The 22,083-nt window shown below is 40.2% G+C and overlaps 1 protein-coding gene across 2 annotated transcripts in view; it reads right to left on the minus strand.

Moving 5' to 3' along the window:
• Positions 1–16,809, minus strand: part of SYTL4 (synaptotagmin like 4) — a 72,112-nt gene extending 55,303 nt beyond the window's left edge. Inside the window, exon 1 of one of the 2 annotated variants that reach the window (XM_070464662.1) lies at positions 16,680–16,809. The gene's annotated coding sequence lies outside the window, so the exon portion shown is untranslated. Of the gene's footprint in view, positions 1–686; positions 755–16,679 lie in introns of those variants that run through there. The other variant, XM_070464663.1, reaches the window with a different exon arrangement.
• Positions 16,810–22,083: the final 5,274 nt, after the last annotated feature.

Genomic DNA, 22,083 nt, shown 5'->3' on the forward strand with positions numbered 1-22,083 from the left:
ACACTGAACTACTGACACACACATAGCAATATGGATGAATGGCAAACTAATTATGTTGACTGAAAAAAATCAGACAAAAAAGAACACACAGTAGTACATTATTTCATTTATATAAAACTGGTAGAAAATGAAAAATAATGTATAGTGACAGAAAACAGATCAGTGGTTGTGAGAAAACAGGGATATATATAATAGAGATGAACAGGAAGGAACGATTGGTGTGGTTTGTTTAGTCACTAAGTGGTATCCAACTCTTATGACCCCATGGACTGTAGCCCACCAGGTTCCTCCAAGAAAGGATTACAAAATAGCAAAAGGAAAATTTCTGAAGGTAATAGATATGATTACTTTCTTGATTTTGGTAATGGTTTCATGGATATACAGAGATGTCAAATTTTATTAAATTGCATACTTTAAATATGCACAGCTTATTGTATGTAAATGATGACTCAAAAATGTACTTTTTAAAGTTTAAAGGTTAAATGTAAAATAAATAAATAAATAAAGTTTAAAGGTTAAATGTAACTAAACGTTTTGTAACCAGCACCTTTATACCCCCAAAATACCTCTAAGGCAGTAGGAGACTTTAAATGCATTCAAACAGTAAAATTTTTTTTATCAAAGGGGCTTTTATAAAGAGTACAGAGTAGATTTGAAATTTTTTTCTATTATTATTTAATTATTACCTAAAAGATGTATTTCATCTTCTAGCCCTTCCAAATGAAGATATGCCATGAGCACTGAAATATATGCTAAAAAGACAAAAAGACAGCATGCTGAGAGCTGAGAAGATGGAACAAAACATTTGTATAACTGTTTCCTGAAATTAATATTTATACTGTTATTTAGTAAGTGCATCCAACAATGCACTTTTTAATTTTTAGATTTATATGTTTTGTGAGGTATCCTTTCTCAGCTACAACAGTCATTAAACTCAAGTATAGGGGCTTCCCTGGTGGCTCAGTGGTAAAGAATCTGCTTGCCAATGCAGGAGACATGAGTTTGATCCCTGATCTGGGAAGATCCCACATGCTGTGGAGCAACTAAGCCCAAATTCTGCAGCTACTGAAGATCAGGTGACCTAGAGCCTGTGCTCCGCAACAAGAGAAGCTACCTCAATGAGAAGCCATGGATTGCAACGAACAGTAGCCTCACTTGATGCAACTAGAGAAAGAGCCTGCGTGGCAACAAACACCCAACACAACCAAAAATAATTTTTTTTTTAAAAATCAAGTATTAAGATAAACAACTTAGAATCAGACCTTCAGGTAGCTGTATCATAAACCAAGATTTTGTTCAAATGAAGCACCACAGTGTCACTGCTCTCAAAGTGAGAGCAACAGTTGTTACACTATTAATAAATATTAAAATTAATCTTAAAGAGGACTTGTTTCATCTCATACCCTTCTTTATTTTTGTAAATGCCTTATAAAATATTGGGACAGTGAGAAATATATAGTTTGTAAATAAATTTATGTGTATCTGTTGTTGTTGTTTAGTTGCTAAGTCATGTCCAACTCTTGTGACCCCATGGACTGTAGCCCACCAGGCTCCTCTGTCCATGGGATTTCCCAGGCAAGAATACTGGAGTGGGTTGCCATTTCCTTTTCCAGGGGATCTTCTCCACCCAGGGATTGAACTCGGGTCTCCTCCTTGGCAGGCAGATTCTTTACCACTGAGACACCAGGGAAGCCCTTGAGTATATTAGAGGTGATTAAAAATTTTGCTGGTAAGGGAGAGTGATCAAAAAGTTGGGAAACAATTTGCTTAAAGGAGGGTGAAGAGAAACAATTCCTACTAATTGCCATGTATTATCATGATTCTGCTTACATATAGTTATATGTTAATTAGGAAAGAATAAATCATTCTGATGACTATAATGCAGTTGCCCAGATGCAAGTAGGGTAGTTTAATGAATGAAGTTCATGCTGCCATAAGGTACAATCCGCAGTGGACTCTATTAGCTAATTGTGATGAAGGCAATTACCATATCTGAAGCAGACCAATCTAGCACAGTCAGAATTAATACCTATTATGTGTGTGGATTTCCAAAACATGAGTGAAGCATACCTAGCAAAATCCAGCCCACTTTGGAGGAAAAGAACTAACTATTTTAAAATCTAAAGGTAAAAGAGAGAGGATTTTAGAGCATGGAGAAATGAAGCCAAAGCATGTTATGTGGTGAGCCTGCCAAACTCACCCTCGCCCCCCAAAAAAGACTCCATGTAGAAAAGAAAGTTCCCAGGGATGCAGGGCTTCCCTAAATCCCCTTGTTTGGATCCAGCCATCTATACACAAAGGCACCAGCTGAGAACATCCTCTTGGTTGGTAACAGCTGAGTGACATGCAACATTGCTTACAGTCAACAAAAAGTTTTACATTAGGATACTGTGTTGGTTATTTTATCAATCGTCCCTTTCAATTTTAAGGTGATGTCTGTCTAAGAAAAGAAATCTAAATGTTTATTAACCATTTAATAATGTGTTTGTCTTCTATATCTAGTCAAGGTTGCTCAGATAATTTAAGGTAGATTCAAATTGCAAAGGTGCTAAGTCTAGATTCTCAGATCTTTCCAATTTTTCTTGGATACAGACTCCCACTCTCGTCCCCTGAAGTCCCTTCTGGCTCCTAGATTAAATGATGTAAATGTATCTGGCCCCAAAGATTATTCTGTGAGATCTCCCTCTCCTGTACTGGTAGTTATCTCTGAATGTCTGTGTGGTTTTAGGCCTTCGAAATTCTACTTTTTCCCTGACCTGGAGCTCTGTATTCTGCACTGTTTACAAAACTGCTGACTAGTTAGGAAGGCCAACTATGTGCTAAGTGCTGTGCTCACAAAACAATGCAGAGTATCTGCCCACAAAGAACACACAGTCTATTGAAGGAAATACTTACAGTCATAAAAGAACATGGTAATCAAAGAAATATACACACAGGGTATTATGAGAATGCCAAGTTGGGGCACCTATTCCAGCTTGGAGGAAGGGAACTAGAATAAAACAGCAGCAGCACATGAAATGGTTGTAAATATCTACCAGATGGTTAATGAGGTAGAGGGCACAGCATTTACAAAAGCAAAAACATAAGCATAGAGGCACAAAGCAATGTGGTACAGGCAAGAAATGCAGTGATATTGTATAGCAAGTTGTAAGGAAGGATGTGGAAGAGGCAAATGGGGATCCAAGGAGGAGCTTGATATGCCTTGCTCAGAGACATGGATAATTAGCCTTGGACAATGGGAACAACTGAAGACTTTTCAGGAAGGCAAGGACTCGTTAGATCACTCTGACAGTTTTGCAGAATATAGATTTGAGGAGGATCTAGTATAAACCCAGGGGGAAGACAATGAGAGCCCAAAGTAGAGGGCAGTGATAGAAGAGATGGAAAGGGGCCATACTGAAGATTTAACACTGAGGTAAAATCTGCCAGACCTGTGAATGTTCTATAACACAGAACAGCCACTTCTACTAGGACTTGGAGTCCCGATTTGCTAGATTTCTAATTAAAAGCAGTATAGCATAGAAAAGTGCCTACAAGGACTGGATCTGGAGCTCGGTTCAAATCATAGCTTCACTACCTTTTAGCTGTGTAACCTTCAGCCAGTTATTCAACCTCCCTGAATCTGTTTCCCCATCTGCAAAAAGTGATTAATAATAAGAGCCACTTAAAGCTATGAGGATTCAAGTACACTCACGAGTAAAGGGCACAGCATAGTGCCTGGTTTAGAATAAGCATTCAATTTTGGTAGCTGTTTAATTTTATTATTATTAACCATATGCTTTAGAAAATATATGAGCAAATTGCAGTTTTGACAGCTTACTATGAAATTTGAGAAATCAAATCAGCATTCTTGCCCAGATACAAAGTCACCATACCTCTCTGCAGGGAAGTAGCTGACAAGCATAAACATTAAGCAAATGTTAGTAATTAGAAATGATAAGTTTAAAAGATATTTATACACTGTCCCAGACTGCATTTAAAGTGACTCATAAAGATACATAGTGAAGTGAGTGAAGTCGCTCAGCCGTGTCTGACTCTTCCCGACCCCATGGACTGTAGCCTACCAGGCTCCTCTGTCCATGGAATTTTCCAGGCAAGAGTACTGGAGTGGGTTGCCATTTCCTTCTCCAGGGGATCTTCCCGACCCAGGGATTGAACCTGGGTCTCCCGCATTGCAGGCAGATGCTTTACCATCTGAGCCACCAGGGAATATAAAGATATATAGAACAAGATAGCAGAAATTTAAAAAGCAGTATCAAAAAGTAGAAAAGCAAAAGCGGAGACAAAAAAGAGCAAAAATCAAGGCTCCAAAACAAAAGGGCAACTGAGGCTTCCCAGTGGTCAGCTAGAGTCCAGACCCCCACAAGACCACCAATGGAGCAAATCTACACATACAGTATTCTTGCCTGGAAAATTCCATGGACAGAGGAATCTGGCGGGCTACAGTCCAAAGGGTCACAAAGAGTCAGACATGACTGAGCACATATGAAAAAGAACAGAATGCTTTAAAACCCAGGTCATTTATACGCATAAAACACTTTTTAAGTCTAGAGAGAGTGGACACATCATTTTTCAATAAGCTTTATCACCATCACGGTGTGAAACTCCATTATCTTTCCTCAGTCAACCAGCTTTGATAAACCAGCATGCCCCTCAGGGAAGACCCTCTTCTCATGCTTGGGTCAGAGATGGTGGGGATTTCTAAACTGAACTCTAGCTAGCATCTAATTCTTTCTTGCAGGACACATCACCTAAAAATCACCCACACAGTCCCCTTAAATAAGAAATCATGATGGTTCATGACTAATTCAACCCATGTTCACACGTAGCTGTGATTTCATGCATCTGGTTTCTTTTTTAATTTTAGGGATGCTGTGATCTAGCCATGGCCACAGAAACTTTAAACACAATGAAATAACCTGTAGTCGAACTTGAATTGAACTATATATGTGGCAGACAATTTTAAGGTGTTATTTAAGGCCTATAAGACATAAAATAAATGCTAATTTCCTTCAAATATAAAATTAATAAATGTATATATGAGTATATGTAAGCAGAAGAGTAGGTGTAAATTGGAGAATATAAAATAAAAATACAACATTAACATACAAGCTCTCTTTGCCTCCTAAACCACTTAATCATAATTACACATTACATCAAATCCCTAGAGCAAGATTAGTACATGTATTATCAACATCTGGTCAACAGCTAGAAGCAATATCCTAATATTAAAAAATACTATAAAAACTACTAAAGTATAAAAAAATTAAAACTGCTAAAATATTCAAATTTCATGTGTATATATTTGTTTTATCTTCAATTGTGACATAGCAAATAAAGTACCTTTAAAAGTTCCAAGGAGGGAAGATAATTTAATTTTCATTATTCAGTTAATGAAATTTACAATAAAGGAAGGCACTATGTCTAGATGGACTTTCCTAGCTCCACATACATAAACATTTGACCTTGGTATTACTATTATTTCTAAACAGAACTACACAATCAGTAATCAGCATATCAATGAGGGTGCCCTTTCACTTTATAAAAATGAATATTCCCCCTCACTAGATAATTAACTGTATGAGAGAGGGGACTTTGTTTTGTTCATCTCTGTGCCTTTCAGTGCCAAGACTGCTGTCTGGTACATAATATGCACACAATAAATGCTTGTTGAATGACTGAGCTGGCATTAAAAATACTATAGATCATATTTAGCCACACCCAAAAGTTTATCACCCAGGACTTCTCTACATTTGATATCATTAATTCAAATACCCTACTCTAGCTACAGTTGCCTGTCCTTCTGGCCTGTTCATTCAATGACCTCTCCCAGCCCTACACCAATTCTCAGACCTCATGGTGGGGAGGTAGTACTCGGAGACCTTTCACTTCCACTATGTCAGCTCCTTCCTGTCTTCACTTCTTTTCCTAGACAGTTTGGATTCTATTGTTTCAACTGCACTCTTGTCATCATCCTCAATAACCCATTTTCATTGCAAATATCTAATAAAAACGCAACCTTGGAAGAGCCCAACTGTTGTGCTTTATGCTGCACTGGGACTACTGAGATCTGCTAGAGAAAAAAAAAATCACAATATGGTGGATTACGATCAATATGAATTCTTGGTTGCCAAGCTCACTTCAACACTGTCTGACACTCCAGCAATGCTTCTGTGGTCCTAGCTTGCTCTCCTGCTCATCACAGTATTTCAAACTTTCCACAAGCACCTCAATACTCCATCCCAAACCCTGCTCCACTTCAACCCCTTGCTCTAAGAGGATTACCTTTCCTCTTCCATCATAGGGAAAAATAAACACCTTCAGACAAGCTCCTGCCACCAAATCTATAAATTTATTGTTAACTATATCTATTCACTTTTTTTCCTTCGAAACTGTAATGTCCTTCCTCTTGTTTAAGGGTAATCTCTCCATTCCATTCTGGGATTCTCTCCCATCTGGCATAAGGACTTTATTTGGTAAGGACTTTGCTCTATCAATTATCTCTTTCCATCAGCCTTTAAAGACATCTAAGTCTTCCTAAATTAAAAAGAAAAAAGAAAAAACTTCTCTGGATTTCAATTCTTCCCCTACTACCACCCTTTCTTTTCTCTTCAGAGACATATTTGTCTAAGGAATTGTCCATATCCACTGCCTCCACTTCCTCATATCCCCAAATATTTCCCAACCCATCAAAGTCTAGCATTCCACCCCCACTCCCCTGAAATTGCTCTAAGGTCACCAACAACCTCCTAAATCCAATGGATAGTAGTCAGTTTTTATTATCCTAGACATCTCTGAATCTTTAGCAACACTAACTATTTTTTAATGGAGCCATTCCATCTTGAAAAACTTATCCTCCTGATATTCAAGTAGATGCACAAATATATATCATAAGAATGCTCAGTGTTTAAAACAGCAAAAAAAATATACAATTTAAACATCAACATGAAACTGATTAAATAAACTATGGCACATACATATAATGGAATGCAATGTCACTGTTAAAAAGAAAGAGGTAAGGGACTTCCCTGATGGCCCAGTGGTTAAGATTCCATGCTTCTACTGCAGGGGACATGTGTTCAATCCCTGGTCAAGGAACTAAGAACGCACATGACACACAGTGCAGCCAAGAAGGGAGACAGAAAGAGAGTTAGTTCTACATATACTAACACTGAAAGCATGCCACAAATGTTAAGTAAAAAATACATTCCAGAACATAGGTATGATAATTCCATTTGTATTTTGTAACATATAACTGCAGACAGGATGGATGAATAGATGAATGGGAGGGAGGAGAGAAATATTTCATATGGGCATGGAAAATGTCTGAAAGAGGATATGAATTTAATATTGTTACCTGTGGAAAATAGGATATGGAGAGGAGAATGGAATCTTTATGTTATTTTTTATTAGGTCAAGTAATAAAAATGTAGTCAGATCCCTAAGCACACCAACATTTCCAAAGCAGGCAAGAAAGAAGTTTAAAGCAGATCAAAAGGGAATGGTCAGAGAAACTGGGTAAAGTAAATTTTAGTGTACCAGAGATAAGGGAGGAGAGAGAGAAAGGTAGCTAATGGTTTTAAACATGGAAAGAAAGATCTACTAAAAATAAGAAGAGGGAGGTATACAATAAGTAAAGAGCATGAGTTCTTGAAGAAGGCCAAATGACCAATAGATGTAAAAAAAAAGTTTCACTCTTACTGGTAATAAAGTTTTTTTTTTTATGTTTGCCTATCGATTAAGCAAAATTTTAAAGACAATATTCAATTTTAAAAGGGAAGATGTAAGAAGTACCCTCACACTTCGTTAGCAAATGCAAAACAGTTTTGATCAAATAAGGACCTACTGTATAGCATAGGGAACTCTACTCAATACTCTGTAATGACCTATATGGGAAAAGAATCTTAAAAAGAAGTAGATATATGTATAACTGATTCACTTTGCTGTAAAATAGAAACTAACACAGTAATTTAACTCTACTCCAATAAAAATTAAAATAAATAAATTTAAATTTGATTTATAAAAAATAAAACTTCATACAAACTTATCACAATTGCAATTAAATCATTGATTATAAAATATGTTCCTTTTTAAAACATTTACTCCCTGATTGAAATAAGTTCTACTCCCAAAAAAGGGCATCATCTACCTTCTTATACACTCCATCTCAAGCACTTAGTCTAAAAACTGGCACATTGTTGACTCTGAGTAAATAAACCCATGCAGGCATGCATGCTTAATTGCTTCAGTCATGTCTGACTCTTTGTGACCCTATGGGCTATAGCCCACCAGGCTCCTCTGTCCATGAGAATTCTCCAGGCAAGAATACTGGAGTGGGTTGCTGTGCCCTCCTCCAGAGGATCTTCCTGATCCAGGGATCGAACCCAAGTCTCCTGCATCTCCTGCACTTCAGGCAGATTCTTTACACTGAACCACCAGGGAAGTCCAAATAAATCTATATTTTCTGAAAAGTGATAAGCAATAGTTTAAAGACACTGAAAACTAAAGCTATTAGAAAAAACATTTATTTATTTATTTGGCTGTTCTGGGTCTTAGTTGTGGCATGTGGGATCCAGTTCCCTGATCAGGGACTGAACCTGGGCCACCTGCATTGGGCAATGAGGATTCTTAGCCACTGGACCACCAGGGAAGTCCCACTAATGCTATTCTTATGCCTGAGTTGACAGAGGTACAAACAAGAAACAGTGCAGAAGTCAAGGAAATTTTCCATCTCTTACTGAATTGTTAAACATCAAGTTAGGTTTAGATAGACACAGATATGAAAGCCACAGTGGTCCATCACTTCAACTATTCTGGCAGCACTGACCAATTTCCTACCCTCTTATATTTCTGCCACAGCCACCCAGAAATATCCCCCAAACTAGATAGTATCCACTTTGTTCCTACACCTGGGCTGATGAGTACTTCTGGAGAGAATAGATACAGAATTCTGTGACTTGGAAGGAGACAAATTCAAGTTATCCAAGCCTCTCTGGGCTCACTATGATGTGGCAATCTGGATGATTTGCCACTAAGGGGCTCCTCTTTTCATCCTTCTCAAATGCTGTTCCAACCCATCACCACTCTCATCAGTTGGGATCTTCTCCAAAATCCTGTCCTTCCACAGCTCATTCCTTCTCCACAGCTCCAACAATCCTGCTCTCATTCCCTCCTGTCTCAATGGAAGAACTACCTCTCTTTCTCAAAGACCCATCTTTTCACCTTTCATGCTGAAGCCCCCACCCTCCTGCATCCTCCAAATCAATCAACCTGGCATCAATCAAGCTCTGAAACGGGTTCATCTCTCTCCTATATTTAAAAAGAAACAAAATTAACATTCTCTTCTCCCCTATGCTCCACTGTCTATGGGAAACACTCCTTCCCATCAGAGTCAAGCCTCCGCAAACGTATACCGTATTCCCTATCAGTCCCTCTAAGTGCTACCCCCAACCCTCTACAATCTGCCTCTCTCCTGCTGCATTGATATTGTCACTGACATCCTAATTACCAAATCTAATGAACATGTTTTTAAATGTTTTATAGTATGCTCTATCTGATTACAAGAGGGGTACACATCATGAACAAAGTTATGACTATGGCAGACTAAAGAGAAAAAAAAACTTGCACTGTATAACAGACGATGGGTAAATATCCCTAAAAAATAGTGTTCTTATAAATAAATGAAATATATAATCCAAAAGAGAAATGTGGGAAGGATATTGAGGAGCAAGTCTCAGGAAAAATACAAGTAGCTAACACACATGAAGATACTCAGCCTTACTAGTGACCAGATAAATGAAAGTTAAATCAGTTAGATACTATTTTTCATTGTCAGATTGGCAAAAATTAAAAAGACTGTCCATCCTCAGCAAGAGAATGAGGAAAAGCACTCTCAGTGGTGAGAGTGTAAATCCTCTTGGATGCCACTTTTCTGATGCCTATTCACATTTTTTAAATGTGTATGCCCTTTGACCCAACAATTATCCTACTAGAAAGCTGTCCAGCAGAAATACCTGTGTGTTGACCTAGCTCTACATACCTCATTAAGCACTGTGTAGAGATGCTTACTGCAGTATGTGGTGGCTTGGACTAGGGAGATAGGCAGAGGAGATGGAGATGTGGCAGAATATAATAACATGGTGGACAGGATTTGCTGATGAATTGGGTATAGGGAGGGCGTGAGAGAATGAGAGGAATCAAGGGTGACTGTAGGTTCTTGGTTTGAATGAATGACAGTGTCATTTTACTGAGACAGGGGAGGATTGAGGGAAGGACCTAGGGATTTGAGAGGACTCAAGTCCTGTTTTGGAAATAGACTCGAGACATAGAGAACAGACTGTTGGCTGCCAAGAGGGAGGAGGTTGGGGAAGGGATGGATTGGGAGTTTGGAAGTAGTGATGTAATCTACTATATAGAGGATAGATAAACAACAAGGTCCTTCTATATAGCAGAGAACTATATTCAATTATCCTATGATAAACCATAGTGGAAAGAATGTTTTTAAGAAAATGCATAGGGAATCCCCTGGTGGTCCAGTGGTTAGGACTGCACACTTTCAATACCAAGGGCATAGGTTCAATCTGTGGTCTGGGAACTAAGATCCTGTAAGCTGTGTGGTAGGGCCAAAAATAATGTGTGTGTGTGTGTGTGTGTATATATATATATATATATATATATATCTGTATATATATATATATATATATGCATGTATACATAACTATATACCTGAATTACTTTGTTGTACAGCAAAAATTAACAACACTGTAAATCAGCTATATGTCAATAAAAAAATTTTTAAAGAGTGTTATTTTGGCCATGTAATATTTGAGATGCCTATTTGATATCCAAGTAGGAATGCTTAATAGCTCATTAGATCTATAAGGCTGCAGCTTAGAAGGCAGGCTTGGGACAGAGACATAAATTTTGGAGCGACAGATGGTATTTAAAACCAATGGGCTGGATGGATGCTTCTAGAAAGATTCTGGATAGAGAAAAGTCCATGGACTGAGCCCTGGGTCACTCCACTACACTGAGAAGTTGAAGAGATAAATTGAGTAGAAGAGGTTGGGCATAAGTTTTTTGCACAAACTTCAGTTTCAGGGAAGTTATCATTCATTAAATGGTGGAGAATCACATATTTACCAGTGTATCAAGAGTCCAACTCCTTCCAGGCTGTCTTTGGAAAGATTCTAGCCTTATTTTTTTTCTGAATGTTTCAAAACATTTAAATAGAACAGTACTTTTTTTTCTTTCCTGTTACATAGTGGTTTCCTCACATGGTATAATGCTCCTAGTATAAAACTTGTCAAGTACCACACAAGCAGTAATCAGCAATGGCTTTTTCATAAAGTTAATAATCCACTAAACACATCATGCCTAAAAGGCTAAGAGTGACTTGAGGCCAGAAGCTTAATTTGTCAGGCATCTTTTATTCTTTTGAGCTGTTCACTTCCCTATCACACAGCAACTTTCTCCAGCTTCTTACTGAGCTCACTGGATAAATGCCTTAAGACATCTGACAAGTCACACCCCTCTTCCTAGTGCGGACCACAAGAAGCATAGCATCTTTACATTTCCACTTTAAATTTTAGAAGTTTCCATCCAGAGACTCATGCCTTAAAAAAAGAGAGAGGAAGTACTTCCAAGCAGGTCAAAGTTGTTATCAGGCATGCAATCTCAAAGCAGAATTGTGTGAGAACTGGGCCTGGGACAGACTGGAGACACTTAAGTTTCTGGTCCAGGAGAACATAAAAGAGTGCCAATTCCTACAATGGTGATGTCATTCATTAATTCATTTGACAAATATTAGCAAGCACCTACAATGTGTCAGGCTCTGTTATGGATGCTGGGGTCCACTGGTGAATGAAACAGACAGCAATCTCTGCCCACATAGAACGTACACTATGGAAGGAGAAGAAAAGAAAAATGAATAAGAATGAAAACAAGAAAAGAAAAAGAAAAACAAGAAAGAAAAATGAATAAAATACACAAAATATTACATTAGAGTAATAAGGTAGTGGAAGGGCATATATCAACAAAATGTTCAAAAAAGGACTTAAACCTTTAAAATTTATTTAAATAAGTTTAATTAGGGTGGTTAGGGAAGACCTCACTAAGGTGACATTTAAGTGCAAAGTCCTAGCTGTAGATTTAAGTGCCTCAAAAAGGTGTCTTCACAACCTCTTTAACAAGTGGTGCTGGGAAAACTGGTCAACCACTTGTAAAAGAATGAAACTAGAACACTTTCTAACAGCATACACAAAAATAAGCTCAAAATGGATTAAAGATCTAATATGTAAGACCAGAAACTATAAAACTCCTAGAGGAGAACATAGGAAAAACACTCTCCGACATAAATCACAGCAGGATCCTCTATGACCCACCTCCCAGAATATTGGAAATAAAAGCAAAAATAAACAAATGGGACCTAATTAAACTTAAAAGCTTTTGCACAACAAAGGAAACTATAAGCAAGGTGAAAAGACAGCCTTCAGAATGGGAGAAAAATAATAGCAAATGAAGCAACAGACAAAGGATCAATCTCAAAAATATACAAGCAACTCCTCCAGCTCAACTCCAGAAAAATAAATGACCCAATCAAAAAATGGGCCAAAGAACTAAACAGACATTTCTCCAAAGAAGACATGCAGATGGCTAAAAAACACATGAAAAGATGCTCAACATCACTCATTATCAGAGAAATGCAAATCAAAACCACAATGAGGTACCATTACATGCCAGTCAGGATGGCTGCTATCCAAAAGTCTACAAGCAATAAATGCTGGAGAGGGTGTGGAGAAAAGGGAACCCTCTTACACTGTTGGTGGGAATGCAAACTAGTACAGCCACTATGGAGAACAGTGTGGAGATTTCTTAAAAAACTGGAAATAGAACTGCCATATGACCCAGCAATCCCACTTCTGAGCATACACACCGAGGAAACCAGATCTGAAAGAGACACGTGCACCCCAATGTTCATTGCAGCACTATTTATAATAGCCAGGACATGGAAGCAACCTAGATGCCCATCAGTAGATGAATGGATAAGGAAGCTGTGGTACATATACACCATGGAATATTACTCAGCCATTAAAAAGAATTCATTTGAATCAGTTCTAATGAGATGGATGAAGCTGGAGCCTATTATACAGAGTGAAGTAAGCCAGAAAGATAAAGACCAATACAGTATACTAACACATATATATGGAATTTAGAAAGATGGTAATGATAACCCTATATGCAAAACAGAAAAAGAGACACAGATGTACAGAACAGAATTTTGGACTCTGTGGGAGAAGGCGAGGGTGGGATGTTTCGAGAGAACAGCATTGAAACATGTATATTATCTAGGGTGAAACAGATCACCAGCCCAGGCTGGATGCATGAGACAAGTGCTCGGGCCTGGTGCACTGGGAAGACCCAGAGGAATCGGATGGAGAGGGAGGTGGGAGGGGGGACCGGGATGGGGAATACATGTAAATCCATGGCTGATTCATGTCAATGTATGACAAAAACCACTACAATATTGTAAAGTAATTAGCCTCCAACTAATAAAAATAAATGAAAAAAAAAAAGGTGTCTTCTGTACTTCAATCCCATCATCACCTGACCTCAGGCCCTTGAAGGGATGGTATCCCCAGGTCCTTGTACAAATATTTGTTAACCTCTTGTGCTCAAAACAAAGGGAGCTCCAAGATCTAGACCTTGTCTTAGATTACAAACTTCGAGATGGAAAACCAACTGTAGTCAGCATGTACTCAGTCACTTAGTCATGTTTTGACCCTATGGACTGTAGCTGGCCAGGCTCCTCTGTCCATGGGATTTTCCAGGCAAGAAAACTGTCATGGGTTGTTATTTACTTTTCCAGGAAAATCAACTGAGAGAGGTTTTAAGGGATTTTCCTGAGGTGTTAACAAAGAGTTTTAGGACACAGAATAACTGGCAATTCTGCTTAGGGGAAGGAATTGTGTGTTCAGTAAGGTTGTCCCAAAGGAGGTGACTTTAGAGCTAAATCTTGATAATAGGAATTAATGGCAGTGAAGTGGGTATGGGTGACAAAGTTATCGCTTCAGGGAAAAAAAGAGAGAGAGAGAGAGAGAGAAAAAAAAAAAAGAGTAATTTAAGCAAAGACCCAGAGATGGGATCAGGAGGGAAATTTTCTCACGGACTGTTCTTCCCGAAGGTAGTCCATCCATTCCATGATAAAACAAGTCCACACTCAGGCTCACATGTTCTGGCATGGCTATTGGGAAATCCTTACCACTTTCCACACCCTCATTTCTCCCCTACCTAGCGGAAAAGGAAAAAATTGAGCCAGGCACACATCCCTAGAATCAAGGGTCACCTTCTCTAACTTCAGGACAATTCCTTCTGAGCCCTGGAGGTTCACTCACCTGGGTACACGGGGCGGGGTGGGGGGATGTGCTTATAGTGGCAATGTGGCAAGCATTCCCACAATGGAAGTGAAATGGGTGAGCCACCAGTGATGTAAATGCTCCAAAGTCTCTGCAGTCCCTCTGAGGTGGAATCAAGGACCAAAACTTAGGCTTTAGCTTGGAAGGGAAATTTTTCATCACTTAGTCCTCATCTGTGAGCTATTTAGTGTTCCTAAAATCTAAGACAGCAGAGTTGGTGTGATAGGGGAGAAGAATACAGCTCAGCTGCAGTCAGATGGCCCAGCTCTGGCCCTCATCAGTTGGGTGATTTGAGTCAAGGTACTTAAACTCTCAGAGTCCCCCTTTCATTATGTTGTTGTTTAGTCACTAAGTCATATCTGACTCTTTTGCCACCCATGGACTATTAGGCTGCCAGGCTCCTCTGTCCATGGGATTTCCCAGGCAAGAATACTAGAGTGGGTTGCCATTTCCTTCTCCAGGGGATCTTCCCTGACCCAGGGATCGAACCCGTGTCTCCTGCATTGGCAGGCAGATTCTTTACTGCTGAGCCACCAGAGAAGCCTGAGCCTTCAGGCTTATAATTGTGGTACCTCACACATACAGTTATCATTAGGATTATGCGAGGTAATTATATAAAGAACTTCTCACAGTGCCTGGCTCAATAGATTCTAACAACCCTGATTAGTAGCAGCTTTAAGGGGAAAAGCACAGAAAGCATCAATCAGAAATGTCACATACACTCACAGACCAATTATCCCTGAACAGGCCTCCAAACTCCATTTCACTGCTCTGACCTAGTGAGAGGCACCTGAAATTGTGCTATCAGAAATGTCCATCCCCTGCCAGGAAAAGTCTCACAAGCCAAGTTGCTGGTCTTTTAATATTAGAATTCCCAACATATGCAAAAAAAAAAAAAAAACCACCCAACAACTATAACTACAGCCAAAAACTTCATTAGGGCCTCAACTCTTTGCATTAACCATTGTTCTCTCCACAGACCATCGGGTAAACACATAAGACCATTAACACCTTAAAATTAATGGACTTATGAGGGGTGGGGAGCTGAAAGCAGAAAAGAAGCCAAGAGGTACAGTATGTACTGAAGACTAATTTCCGGCACAAATGTACAAGGTCTAGGATCAACCCTGCCCAAAGCAGTATTCTGGAATGCTAGGTCCTCTGATTCTTGGAGAAGCAGGCAGGATACCTCAGGAAGAAAAGTTTGGTTAATTAGAAACATCACCTGTTTCAGTCGCCAAAATTCTAACCCAATGATTTTAGCACCCAAAATTCCAACCATCTTACTCAACTCAACGTTAAGGGTTGGAGGGACATCTTTTCTACCCCTTTACAAACCATCACAGATGGAAACGTTCTATGTCTCTTCTGAGGGCTCTGAGGACCCTCTTTCAGAAGCGTATCTCGCTGACCGCTGTAAGTTGTCCTTTAGTGGCTAAGTCGTGTCTGACTCTTTTGCGACCCCATGGATTGTAGCCCATCAGGCTCCTCTGTCCATGGGATTTCTCAGACAAGAATACTGGAGTGGGTTGCCATTCCCTTCTCCAGGGGATCTTCCCGACCCAGGGATCCTGCATTGGCAGGCGGATTCTTTACTGCTGAGCCACCAGGAAGCCTAAGGGTGGCAAGATAAAGCGGTTCAGCTCTAGAGCACACAGCCGGGTCCTCAGCCCCAAGTGCAGAGGGTGCTCACTGAAGCAGGACTAGGGGCCAACCGGCCTCCAGCCTTTACCTGCGGTGAATCCGCGGAGGCCAGGGAAGTGGACGCCGTGAGGGCCGAGGGCCGGAAGCAATGCGGGGCCCAGATACCGCTGAAAAGGTGACTCTACGCCTAGGAGGGCGCAGTTCCCGCTAGAAGCTCGGCCCCACTCCCGCCCCTAGGGCCAGCTCCCGGGAGGGGCCCCGGCTCCCGAGGGCGGGAAAAGCCGTTCACACAGGAGGAAGCAGAGCCCCGAGGGGTACAGCCCTCGGCGGCGACGGATGGGCCGGGGAAAGGGCCGGGAGACTAAGGGAAAGCAAAGTGGTGGGGAGGGACCGCCCAGCTGACGAGAGTCAAAGCGCGGGGGTGCGGTCCGCCCAGGCGGACTGGGACAAGGGACAGAGGGTCAGCTCCGGACAAGGCGAGACTGGGAGACTGGGAGGGGGAAGGGAAGAGCGCAGATCCCCTAGATGGGGATGGGGGTGCTTAGGCAATGAAAAGGGGCTGGGGGCCCAGGAGGCGTCCCGGACCGAGTGCGGAGGGACGGTCGTGGGCCATGGACCTACCTGTCACCTGCAACAAGTGCCACGAGAGGGCGAGACGTCCCAGTGCTGGATTCAAGGAAGGGTCTCGCGCTCCGGGAAGACGGCAGCCCCGCTCCAGCAGCCGGCCCTTCTCACCCTCCCAGGAGGCGGAAAAAGCTTCAACTTTCCCTGGAGCGGGGAGGAGCTGGACTCTTAAAGGGGCCGCACAGCACTCCGGGCTCCTTGGTAGGGGGCCGCGCCACCGGCCACCCGAAGGGGAGCTCTGAGGACCAAATCCTTAAGACACTGGAGGGATGCGGTCCCAGGTTAGCAAAGGAAGCTTGACGACTGACATAGGAGTCTGACTAGACCTGGGTTTCATAGGTGGTCCCTCTCTCAAATGATACATCATGTCTCTCTTCCGTTCAGCTGAGCGACAAGTTGTCAAGTTGTTGTGTACTTCTAAGAAGACGAAGACTCTTGACCATATAATTTGGGAAGAAAAAATACGATGCTATTCTGATCCTTTGACTTTCAGTTTTCTATGGCAAATAAAAGTGTCTGTCCAAAACAGAAACGTTTTGGAGAAAGGACATAGACTAAATTCACACACAGACACAACTGGTTAAAATATTCAGCTCACTAGTAATCCAAATGGAGTAAATTAGAACCATAATGAAACTCTTCAACAACGGTTTTTGTTTGTTTCTTTGTTTTTATAACACTTAATGAAGACAAAGTGGCCACCAAACAAGCTCTCTCACAATTGCTAGGAGGAGTGTGTTTTGGCTTAAAACCCTTTTAGAAAGCATGTGAGCAGTATATATCAATAGACATTAAAATGTTTATATTTACCCAATAATTATAGATTTCTCTCCCCAGTCTCCCTACTCCCCCTAATTCTTCTCATCAGCTATTAACCAGGCTCAAGTCCCTTCCATCTGTCATCAGCAATTAAACATGCTCAAGTCTCTGTCATCTTGAAAAAAAAAAATCCTCCCTACACACTAGGTACTCTCTAGCTCCTCTTTATGGGCAATTTCTATTCCCTTCTTACTCAGCAATTTGGCTTCCTTCCCCCCAACACTCCACTGAAACTGCTCAACAAGATACTCAACCAATGAACTCTATGTCAGAAAGGCTATATTAAATAAATAAATGCAGTATTTTCCCTGCTTATCTTGCTTGACCTGCCCCCCCTACATTTAACACTGTTAACCATTTCCTCCTTGAAAGTCTTCGTGTGGCATGATGCCACACTCTTGTTTTGCCTCCAAACCCTTTGCCCTCTCCTCGGTCTATTTTGCAGATTCCACTTCTGCTATCTAGCCTCTGAAAGCTGGACATTCTCAGGACAAGGCTACCTATACTCTTTCCCTGTATGATCTTTCACTCATTTGGCATGAATTACCATCTATATGACCACATCTGTAATTTTATACCTCTATCCAGACCTCTTCACTGAGCTCTCCTTTCTTGACATTTCCACTTGGATGTCTCAAACTCAACACATCCGAAGCTGAACCCACCACATTTTCTCTTAAATTTGCTCCTCCTCCTTATCTCAGGAGATGACAACATGTCACCCAAGGCAGAAACTTTGCACCAAGCACTAATATTTGCATATAATGAATGAATAAATGTTTCCTAAGGAAACAGAAACGTACACAAATTTTTTGCAGAATGATGTTAATGCCAGTACTACTTAGAATAATAAAATACTAGAAAAAAATCCTTATGGTTCACAGTGATAAGAGAACAGACTCTCTATGATTTCAATACCTTTAGACCATGAAATCTTTGCATCTTGTTTTATGTCCCTGGATATATTCCAGTGTCTCCTGGTTTATAGTCTGTGAGAATTCGAATAGAATTTGTTTTCTGATGTGTGAAAATTGTTTAAAACAATTATGTTCAAAAAAATTCTTATGGTTCAAAGGTTAAGTAACTTATAGTATAGTCACAGAATATTATATAAACAATAAAAATTATATTTATACATAATTCCTAATGACAGGAAAATGTTTATACTCTAGGATTAATTGAAAGTATGTGCTGTGCTTACTTGCTCAGTGGTGTCTGACTCTTTGCAACCCCATGGACTGTAGCCTGCCAGGCTCCTCTGTGGGATTCTCCAGGCAAGAATACTGGAGTGGGTTGCCATGCCCTCCTCCAGGGGATCTTCCCAACCCAGGGATCAAACCCAGGTCTCCTGCACTGCAGGCAGATTACCGTCTGAGCCACCAGGGAAGCCCTGAAAGTATAATACAACTTTAATATAAGATATGATCATAAGAATTAGTGGAAATGAGTAGAAAAGGCTAAAAAGAAATGTGGAAAATAGTAATAGTGGCTGTCTCTAGGTGGTAGAACAAAATGAAGTTATGGCTTTCCTCCTTTTTTTGTATTTTCAACTTTTTTTTCTTATTTCTATTGAAGTATAGTTGATATACATTGTTGTTAATTCCTGTTATGTAGCAAAATGATTCAATTATACATATATATATATATACACATTCTTTTTTAAATATTCTTTTACACTGTATTTTTTCTGTGACTGTGGTTTTCAGTCTGTCTGCCCTCTGATGGAGAAGAATAAGAGGCTTATGGAAGCTTCCTGATAGGAGAAACTGACTGAGGGGGAAACTGGGTCTTGTTCTGATGGGCGAAGCTGTGCTCAGTAAATCTTTAATCCAATAAGATTAAAAATCTTTAATCCACAGCCTTGTCTAACTCAATGAAACTATGAGCCATGCCATGTAGGGCCACCCAAGATGGACGGGTCATGGTGGAGAGTTCTGACAAAACATGGTCCACTGGAGAAGGGAATGGCAAACCACTTCAGTATTCTTGCCTTGAGAACCCCATGAACAGTATGAAAAGGCAAAAAGATAGGACACTGAAAGATGAACTCCCCAGGTCGGTAGGTGCCCAATATGCTACTAGAGATCAGTGGAGAAATAACTCCAGAAAGAATGAAGAGACAGAGCCAAAGCAAAAACAACACCCAGTTGTGGATGTGACTGGTGATGGAAGTAAAGTCTGATGCTATAAAGAGCAATATTGCATAGGAACCTGGAATGTTAGGTCCATGAATCAAGGCAAATTGGAAGTGGTCAAACAGGAGATGGCAAGAGTGAACATCAACATTTTAGGAATCAGCAAACTAAAATGGACCAGAACAGTGGAATTTAACTCAGATGGCCATTATATCTACTACTGTGGGCAAGAATCCCTTAGAAGAAATGGAGTAGCCATCATAGTCAACAAATGAGTCTGAAATGCAGTACTTGGATGTAATATCAAAAATGACAGAATAATCTCTGTTCATTTCCAAGGCAAACCATTCAATATCATAGTAATCCAAGTCTATGTCCCAACCACTAATGCTGAAGTTGAACGGTTCTATGAAGACCTACAAGACCTTCTAGAACTAACACCCCCAAAAGATGTCCTTTTCATTATAGGGGACTGGAATGCAAAAGTAGGAAGTCAAGAAATACCTGGAGTAACAGGCAAATTTGGCCTTGGAGTACAGAATGAAGCAGGGCAAAGGCTAACAGAGTTTTGCCAAGAGAACACACTGGTCATAGCAAACACCCTCTTCCAACAACACAAGAGAAGACTCTACACATGGACATCACCAGATGGTCAATACCAAAATCAGAGATTGATTATATTCTTTGCAGCCAAAGATGGAGAAGCTCTATACAGTCAGCAAAAACAAGACTGGGAGCTGACTGTGGCTCAGATCATGAACTTCTTATTGCCAAATTCAGACTTAAATTGAAGAAAGTAGGGAAAACCACTAGACCAATCAGGTGAGACCTAAATCAAATCCCTCTATGATTATACAGTGGAAGTGACAAATAGATTCAAGGGATTAAATCTGATAGAGTGCCTGAAGAAATATGGACAGGTTCGTGACATTGTACAGGAGACAGGGATCAAGACCATCCCCCCAAAAAAAGAAATGCAAAAAGGCAAAATGGTTGTCTGAGGAGGCCTTACAAACAGCTATGAAAAGAAGAGAAGTGAAAGGCAAAGGAGAAAAGGAAAGATATACCCATCTGAATGCAGAGTTCCAAAGAATAGCAAGGAGAGATAAGAAAGCCTTCCTCAGTGATCAATGCAAAAAAAATAGAGGAAAACAATAGAATGGGAAAGACTAGAGATCTCTTCAAGAAAATCAGAGATACCAAGGGAACATTTCATGCAAAGATGGGCACAATAAAGGACAGAAATGGTATGGACCTAACAGAAGCAGAAGATATTAAGAAGAGGTGGCAAGAATACATAGAAGAACTATATACAAAAAATATATTTATGATCCAGATAATCACGATGGCATGATCACTCACCTAGAGCCAGACATCCTGGAATGTGAAGTCAAGCGGGCCTTAGGAAGCATCACTAGGAACAAAGCTAGTGGAAGTGATGGAATTCCAGTAGAGCTATTTCAAATTCTAAAAGATGATGCTGTGAAAGGGCTGCATTCAATATGCCAGCAAATTTGGAAAACTTGGCAGTGGCCACAGGACTGGAAAAGGTCAGTTTTCATTCCAATCCCAAAGAAAGGCAATGCCAAAGAATGTTCAAACTACTGCACAATTGTACTCATCTCACACACTAGCAAAGTAATGCTCAAAATTCTCCAAGCTAGGCTTCAACAGTACATGAACCATGAACTTCCAGATGTTCAAGCTGGATTTAGAAAAGGCAGAGGAACCAGAGATCAAATTGCCAACATCCATTGGATCATCAAAAAAGCAAGAGTTCCAGAAAAACATCTACTTCTGCTTTATTGACTATGCCAAAGCCTTTGACTATGTGGATCACAACAAATTGTGGAAAATTCTTAAAAGAGATGGGAATACCAGACCACCTGACCTGCCTTGTGAGCAATCTGTATTCAGGTCAAGAAGTTAGAACTGGACATGGAACAACAGACTGGTTCCAAATTGGGAAAGGAGTACATCAAGGCTCTATATTGTCACCCTGCTTATTTAACTTATATGCAGAGCACATCATGGGAGAAAGTGAAGAAGAACTAAAGAGTCTCTTGATGAAAGTGAAAGAGGAAAGTGAAAAAGTTGGCTTAAAACTCAACATTCAGAAAACCAAGATCATGGCATCTGGTCCCATCACTTCATGGCAAAATAGATGGGGAAACAGTGGAAACAGTGACAGACTTTATTTTTGGGGGCTTCAAAATCATTGCAGATGGTGACTGCAGCCATGAAATTAAAAGACACTTACTCCTTGGAAGAAAAGTTATGACCAACCTCGACAGCATATTAAAAAGCAGAGACATTACTTTGCCAACAAAGTCCATCAAGTCAAAGCTATGGTTTTTCCAGTAGTCATGTATGGATGTGAGAGCTGGACCATAAAAAAACTGAGCCCTGAAAAATTTATGCTTTTGAACTGTGGTGTTGGAGAAGCT

This window comes from Odocoileus virginianus, unplaced genomic scaffold, assembly GCF_023699985.2.
Source record: "Odocoileus virginianus isolate 20LAN1187 ecotype Illinois unplaced genomic scaffold, Ovbor_1.2 Unplaced_Contig_53, whole genome shotgun sequence".
NCBI classification, from domain to species: domain Eukaryota; kingdom Metazoa; phylum Chordata; class Mammalia; order Artiodactyla; family Cervidae; genus Odocoileus; species Odocoileus virginianus.